Below are 7,442 nucleotides of genomic sequence, written 5' to 3'. Positions count from 1 at the left end.
TGAAGACAATAGCAGAAAACAGAATTGAAAAATAAAGATATAATAGAAGAAATTATCTGCATGTAAAGAAAGATCTAAATTTACCTGAAATTTCATGACCCATAAAAATGGTCATAGCACAACAAAATATGAGTGATATTCTGATGGAGATACTTTAATTAAAATGTAAAAAAGTCCCAACTCATTGGCCATCTAGGTTTAAAAACAATCAACTCAATTGCAAGAGAAGGAAGTTTCTGATAGTGGCCTGCAGTTTTCACAACAGAATCATTCAAAGTTAGAAGACAATGTGGTAATCTTAATCTTCAGAGAAGAAAACATTATTTAAGTTTAAGCAAGTAAAGCTATCATTTTAAGAGTAAATGGTAGGCTGGGTATGGTGGCTCATGCCTGTAATCCCAGCACTTTGAGAGGCCAAGGCGGGTGGATCATTTGAGCTTAGGAGTTCAAGACCAGCCTGGGCAAACCCCAGTCTTTGTGATAAAACCCCATCTCTACCCAAAATACAAAAACTTAGCTAGGCGTGGTGTCATGCATCTGTTGTCCCAGATACTTGGGAGGCTGAGGAGGGAGAATCGCTTGAGCCCAGGGGCGAAGGTTGCAGTGAGCTGAGATCTCACTACTGCACTCCAGGCTGTGCAAGAGACTCCATTCCAAAATAAAAAAAAAAGATTAAATAATAGTAATGGTAATAATCAATTTTACTGATAGCCAGACCCTTTTTAAGTGCCTGGCATGTGCAAGTGTGTGCCAGAGAGAAAGGGGATGAAATACTGTCTACTGCTGTCATCCTACCACCTCAATCAGAGTGACTCTACATCATTCCACATGCATGTTCTCCTGATAGGAGGCATGTGTGTTTGTGTGTGTAGGGGTGGTGGCTGGGGCCGGTTGTTAAAAATCACTTGACCAGCTGTGACAAAAATAAGGACCACAATAATGAGTCATGGCTCCCATTTAGCAACTAAACCAGAATTAACCCTATCTTTAAACAAAACAAACCCTTTTTATTATAAAATAATACTCTTATAGACAGTTTAGAAAATATAGAAATAAAGAGGAAAATAATAGTTGCTAGTAGTACAACTTTAACAAAGAATAATTTCTTTCTATTTTTTTTTCAGTGCAGCCTCTTTTATTTTTACATAGTTGTTCCCAAATAAATATAGTTTTTATTTTGCATGTAACATTTAATGTTTTTGTATCATTGGCATTTTTTATGTCTTCATACATTTTATATTCATAGCCTAATAATATCCCTTATGTGAAATACATGTATACCTAGTGGGGGGCATAAAGGTTATTTCCATGTGCTGGCAGGAGAAGGGTTTGGCTTCTGCTGACAACTCTTATAAATAGCAGTGCAGGGCATAAAGCCTTTGGAAGGTGGATTGCTTCTTGGAATAAATTCTCATGAGTGAAAATAATTAGTTGCAAGATACATCTGGGCCTGACACAGAATGCCAAATTGTTTTTTGGAAGGTTCATGATGGTTCACACTTTCACCCACAGGGCAGGGAGAACCGCTTCATTACACCCTGCTCATCCCTTGAGTATTCTTCCAGAGGAGAAAAATGACTCTACAAGAGGCTTTTAATTCTTTGTTTCATTGATTGCTAGTTAGGCTAAACCTTCATTGCGCATTCTGCAACTGAGTAAATGATCTGCTTCTACTGTGGCCTGTGCATCCACTGCCCGGCTCCGAGCCCTGTTTTACTTCCTCCCAGTCTTCAGCTCTCCAGCCAGATGCCACACATCCCAGCCCCAGTCTGGGTGAGTGTTCTGAGCACATCTATCCCCACCCAGCTGGGAGACTTCTGCATTGAGATCTGTCCTCCACTACAGCACGACCTCCTGAGAGCAGGGAGACACACAGAGTAGACACATCGTCTGTGCTCAGTGCTGAACCAATCTGTGTCTTCCTCCCAGTGCCATCTGATGAGACTGCCTTTGAACTGTTATTTCCATCTTGAGGTCTTGACTTCTAGGCTCTGATCCTAGAACTGTGGCTGCTTCCAGCTACAGAAGTCACCCCAAATGCCTTCCATTTCTTAATAAAGTCATCTTTCTGGGCCTCAGGAATCTCAAATCCCTTCTGTAGAGCCTCCCAGCACAGGGCTGCTAAGAGTTAATTAATCCACTTGGGAAGCCAGTCTGCCCTGGCAGGGTTCAGTCAATGGAGACGATCACATTTATCAGTTAGTTAAAGGCTTCATTTAGCCCCTGCCCTGAGGTGCGCACAGAGACGTTTTCTTGGGCAAACTTAATTATTGCATCAGAAGAAAAAACATGTTCTCATGTTAGTTTTGGGGAGGGAGCAAGCGCCAGCAAGGCTTCCTGTAATTTTCATTACCAGTAATGACATTTTCCACAATCCTGAATTCATTGGGTTATTTTAATTCTTTTTATATTCTTTATCTAAATGATGAAGGAATCTATCAAGGGGAGGCATGATATCACTTTTCATAAACTCAAGAAGTTGTAGGGTATTTTGAAAATCACCAAATCTATGCCTCCACCTTCAGACAGCAGAACCACAGCTAAACCCTCTAACAGCTAGAAACCTCCTGGATCAGTCAAGATTTCTAGAGAAATGACTTCCACAGTCTCCCTGAAAAAGCTGTTCTGTGGTTTGGAAACTCGGAATCAGGAAGGTCTCCCCAGGTCTGATAATCGTCCTTTGCAATAGCAGTGACAGTGTAAGGCTCCCTTTTATGGGCTGCAGCATTCTCAACCTGGGTGCACGTGGAAATCACTGGGAAAATTTGAAGGTCCTGATGCCCAGGTCACACCCAGACCAATTAGATCACCTGCCTTGGGGAGAGAAAAGAAACTTGTCTTTTCAATGTTCCTACCCTGGGGGATGCTGATGGGGAGCCAGAGTGAAGCCCCTGGCTCCATTTCTGCTTATTTGTCAAATATCTCACCTGCAAGGGACATTAATATCCACCTGGTTCATGGTTCCCAGCCCTACCTGAACAACAGAATCACCTGAGAAGGTTAAACAACCTACTGGTGCAAGGACCCCACCCCTACTGGTCCTGACTGAATTGATCTAGGGCCTGGCTGCTTTTTGAGAGCTCCCCAGTGCTCTCTATCCAAGTGAGGAAGGTGGCCAGGTCGGCTACCTTGTGCGAGAGGAGCTAAGGTGGACTCCAAGAGACCTTCCCATATGCGAATGCATTCATTTTGCAAGGGCATTAAGAGTCCCTGAGTTCTGCTGTCAGGCCAACAGTGCCTCTAGGACCCAGCGGCCACTCCATGTGAGTTACTTAGAAAGATGATTTCTTATCGTTTGGTGCCTGAGAAGGTCCTAATCCCTGCAACCTGCGAATGTGAATTTCTAGGCAAAAACAATGTATTCCAGATGTGATTAGGTTAAGGAATTTGACAAGGGGGATTATCCTGTAGTATCCAGGTATGCCCTAAATGCACCACAAATGTCTTTATAAGAGAGGCAGAGGGAGATTGAAAACAGACAGAAAAGAAGTGATGTGACCATGGAGATGGAGAGTGGAGTGATGCGGCCACAAGCCAAGGAATGCTGGCAGCCACCAGAAGCTCAGCCAGGCAAGGACCAGAGTCTCCCCTTGGGACCCCGGAAGGAGCATTCCCCAGCTTTTTACCTGTAGAGGGTCTTGACTGCAAGTTGTACAGGTTCTTGGTGTTTTGAACAAAGAATTGAACAAAACACACAGCAAAGCAAGGAAAGACTGAAGTAACAAAAGTAGAAATTTATTGAAAATGAAAGTACATGCCACAGGGTGGGAGTGGGCCAGAGCAGCAGCTCAAGGGCCTTGGTTACAGTATCTTCCGGGGTCTAAATATCCCCTAGAGGTTTCCCATTGGCCACTTGGTGATCACCCCATGTAAATGAAGTGGTGGTCGGCAATCAGTCTAATTGTTTTGGAAAGCAACCAGAGTCTGAAGTTACAAAGTTCCTCTATGCAAACATCTGATTGGCTGCTGCAACCAATCAGAGGTACTTTCAATTATCTATCTGCCTCAAATAATGACAGCTTGGATTATTGCTTTCCAAATTCCTCTGCCCACCTCCCAAGGGCAGAGGAAGCTCAGTTTATTTCTTTTTTCTTCTTATTGCACTGCCTAAGCCATTTAATGCATTACAGCATTGAAAAGATAAAAGAAGGCATTCTTGCCATTTTTCTGATATTAAAGGGAATATCTTAAACACCTTTACATGTGATTTGCCATAGATTTTGCTTCTTTATTAAGTCATGAGTTGAATTTTATCAAACAGATCTTTGCATCTATAAACCTGAGCATGGACTTTCTGCCTTCGATCTGTTGATATGACATGTTACATTAATTGATTTTCAAAATTAAACATCCCACTGACATTCTGGTGGCTTCCTGAACTTGCTGCCTTGTATGGCTCTTTGGGCTTCTACCCTTTCTTCGGTTCCCATGGGAGTATCTTTGAGTGGCCCTGCTCACCCCAGAACTAGACATTACATTTTTCATGACTCCAACAGTGCACTTGCAATCAGGCTTATGTTGACGGACAGGGCTAGATTTCTTCCATCGTGCTGCCTCCCTCGACTGTCCGATCTTGGGACATTTGACAGCAAGCCTCTCGGGTGACCCTCAAATCATCTTTCTCCCAGACTTTCTGACAGTTCACCTTATTTATTGTCTTTGGCCTTGGGACCTCTCTCTTCATCATTCTCCTGCATCCCTGATTCTCTAGGACCTCAGTCCTGGGGACCAGGCCTTTGCCTGGCTGAGGAGCACATCCTCCCCTCTGCTCCCCTGCCCGCTGTGCTGACCCTTCTGGCTGTGCTGTGAGACTGGCCAGAATGCCTAATGGGAGCCCCCATTTCTGGGCCTCCTGTTGCTCAGCTTGGTCTTTTAGAGAGCACCCCTCAAAACCCAGAGCACCAGATGGCAGCCACCCCCAGGTCTCCACGTCACCTATGAGAAGTGTTCAGGCCCAGCACACGGCCTGGCCCCGGAGTGGTGCTTAAGAAATGTTTGTTGGTTCTTGCTCTTTCTTATAGTTGAGCCCGGGTCTAGTGATGCCCACCCTGGTCAGGCATGGCTAAGAGGTGGGGTGAGGGACTTCATGGGTTCCCCTGTGTCCCCTGCAGCACCCCTCACTACAGCCTCAAAGTTACCAGGACCCCCACTACTGACTAAACACACATGTTGGATCCTACTATTAAAAGCAATGAGAATTTAATCCTTCAGAGTTCAGCTCAAACATCCTTTTCTCAGAAGACTACCTAACTTCCCAGACTAGGTCATTGGGTCGGTCAGAGACCCTGTGGGAAACAGATGGTATATTTAAATTGGGTAATTTGATCAGAGTTCAGTGAGGGGACTGTCTACAAAATGTGACGACTGGTTTAGGTAAAGCCCCTGGGGTGGGGTGGTCCGCTAAGCCAGTGGAGCTACGTTAAGTGGGGAACTCTACCTCCCCAGACCTGATGGAGTGGGGGCAGGAGTGATTCTCAGAACCTCGTGCAGCATGGGGGCTGAGCGGGAGCTGGGCCTGCTGCGGAGAATGCAGCAGGCAGGGAGTCAGAAAACCAGTGCCCACATTCCTCCTCAGCTGCCTCCAGCCTCTGGTCTCCAGCTGGCCCTCCTATCAGGTGAACGCAGCTGGAAGGCATGGGCCAGCCTGCAGGGAGGCTCTGCATACTGCACATGTGTGCGATTGTGTGATTGTGTGTCTGCCCCATGAGAGTGTGAGCTCCACGAGGAAGGAAATGTGCACATCTCACTCACAGCACAGCATCTGGCACATTACCAGGCCTCACTAAAAATCTACTGACTGGTGCAGAGGTGTAATCAATAGACTGTCCTGGAAGACATTACTGAGGAACCCAATAGGGACTCATCACTCCTCTTCCCTTGAATACAGTGCCCTTACTGTTTTCTCTTGTCTCTTCATGGAACTTGGGAGGTCCTAGATGAAAGGTCTCAAGGGCAACCCCCACCTCATCTCCAAGTCCATGGCTAGAGCATGCTCACCCTAGCATGGCTAGGGGCCTTCAGCGTGGCTTGATGTCCTCCGAACACGTGACTGCTCTCCTGAGATGTGTGGGTGTCTCCTCTGCTCTCATGCCCCAACTTCCTCAAGTGCCTTGCTATGGACTGAATGTCTGTGTTTCTCCAAATCCATATGTTGAAGCCCCAAGCCCTAGGGTGATATTATGGGAGGTGGTGCCTTTGGGAGGTAATTACGGTTAGATGGGGTCATGAAGGTGGTGCCTCCATGATGGGATTAGCCCTTACGAGGAGATGAAGGGAACAGAGCTTTCTTTCCCGCATGTGAGGACACAGTGAGAAGTCGGCTATCTGTAAGCCAGGAAGAGAGTCCTAACCAGGGACCCTCCATGCTGGCTGGCACCTTAATCTCCAACACCCAACCTCCAGAACTGTGAGAAATCCATGTCTTGTTTTAGCCCCTAGCCCCTTGGTCTATGGTATTTTGCAGTGAAGACATCTCCTGGAAGCTTCTTTCGGACCCCCCAGCTTCCCTGTCTCTGGCCCTTGACACCACTCTTGAACTTCCCTCCTGTCCTACATGTGGTATCTAAGGAGGAGTCAGTGTCCCTTCTGAATGCTGAAAGGCCCTGAATGGTCAGGAGTGGCTCTGGCTTCCAAAAAGTGAAAGTTAGTCCTAGAATTCGAGGTGTGGGCTAGAGGGAACAGCCCCTCCATCCTCAGGACAAGTGGGGGCGCTGGCCTTCCAAAGCTTCTCTTCAGATGCGGAGGAGGACAGGCTAATGGGAAGGAGCTGCTGGCTCTTTCCCTTGGTCTACATGAGGCGCATCCTGCCCTGGGCAGACGGCCAGGCCTCAGGGAGGAAGGAGTCATGAGGAGGTCTGCAGCATGGGGAGGTACCGGGACTCGGAGGGAACCTGAGCAAAGGGGAGGACTTGAGCTGAGTCTAGGGGGACCGGGCCACTTTCCACATGCAGGGAAGATGTTGGCAGAAACCCTGAAGAGAAGCTGTGCCTGCTGAGAACCATCAGACACAGGGTAGACCCATATAGGGCTCACTCAAGGGCATGGTGACCTTGAGGCCCCAGCTTCAGGTAGGTAGGTTGCCTGCATTCTTCTGTCATCCCCAACTTCTCTCATTTGACTAGGTGTGAGTGATAGCGTCAGTGTCTCCTAACTCAGGAGATATCACCTGGCCACACATCAAAGTCATGTAGGGAGCTCTGTGAAAAGACACTGGTTTGGGGGCTCCTCCTCCTGAGATAAATATTGACTGGGCTGGGCAGGGGCTGGGAGATTTGACAGTTTTTAAACCTCCTGCAGCTATTTGAGTGTGTAGCTGAGATTTAGAGCCACTCGTCCAAGGAATGTCTGCAGAGGCAGGCAAGCTCTTTCTCTGCGTGTCCCAGCCTATTAGCTGCCAAAGATGATTCCAAAGTCCATTCTTTCCACTTTAAAATACAAGATGC

This window comes from Symphalangus syndactylus, chromosome 4, assembly GCF_028878055.3.
Source record: "Symphalangus syndactylus isolate Jambi chromosome 4, NHGRI_mSymSyn1-v2.1_pri, whole genome shotgun sequence".
NCBI classification, from domain to species: Eukaryota; Metazoa; Chordata; class Mammalia; order Primates; family Hylobatidae; genus Symphalangus; species Symphalangus syndactylus.
This window is presented reverse-complemented; position numbering follows the sequence as displayed.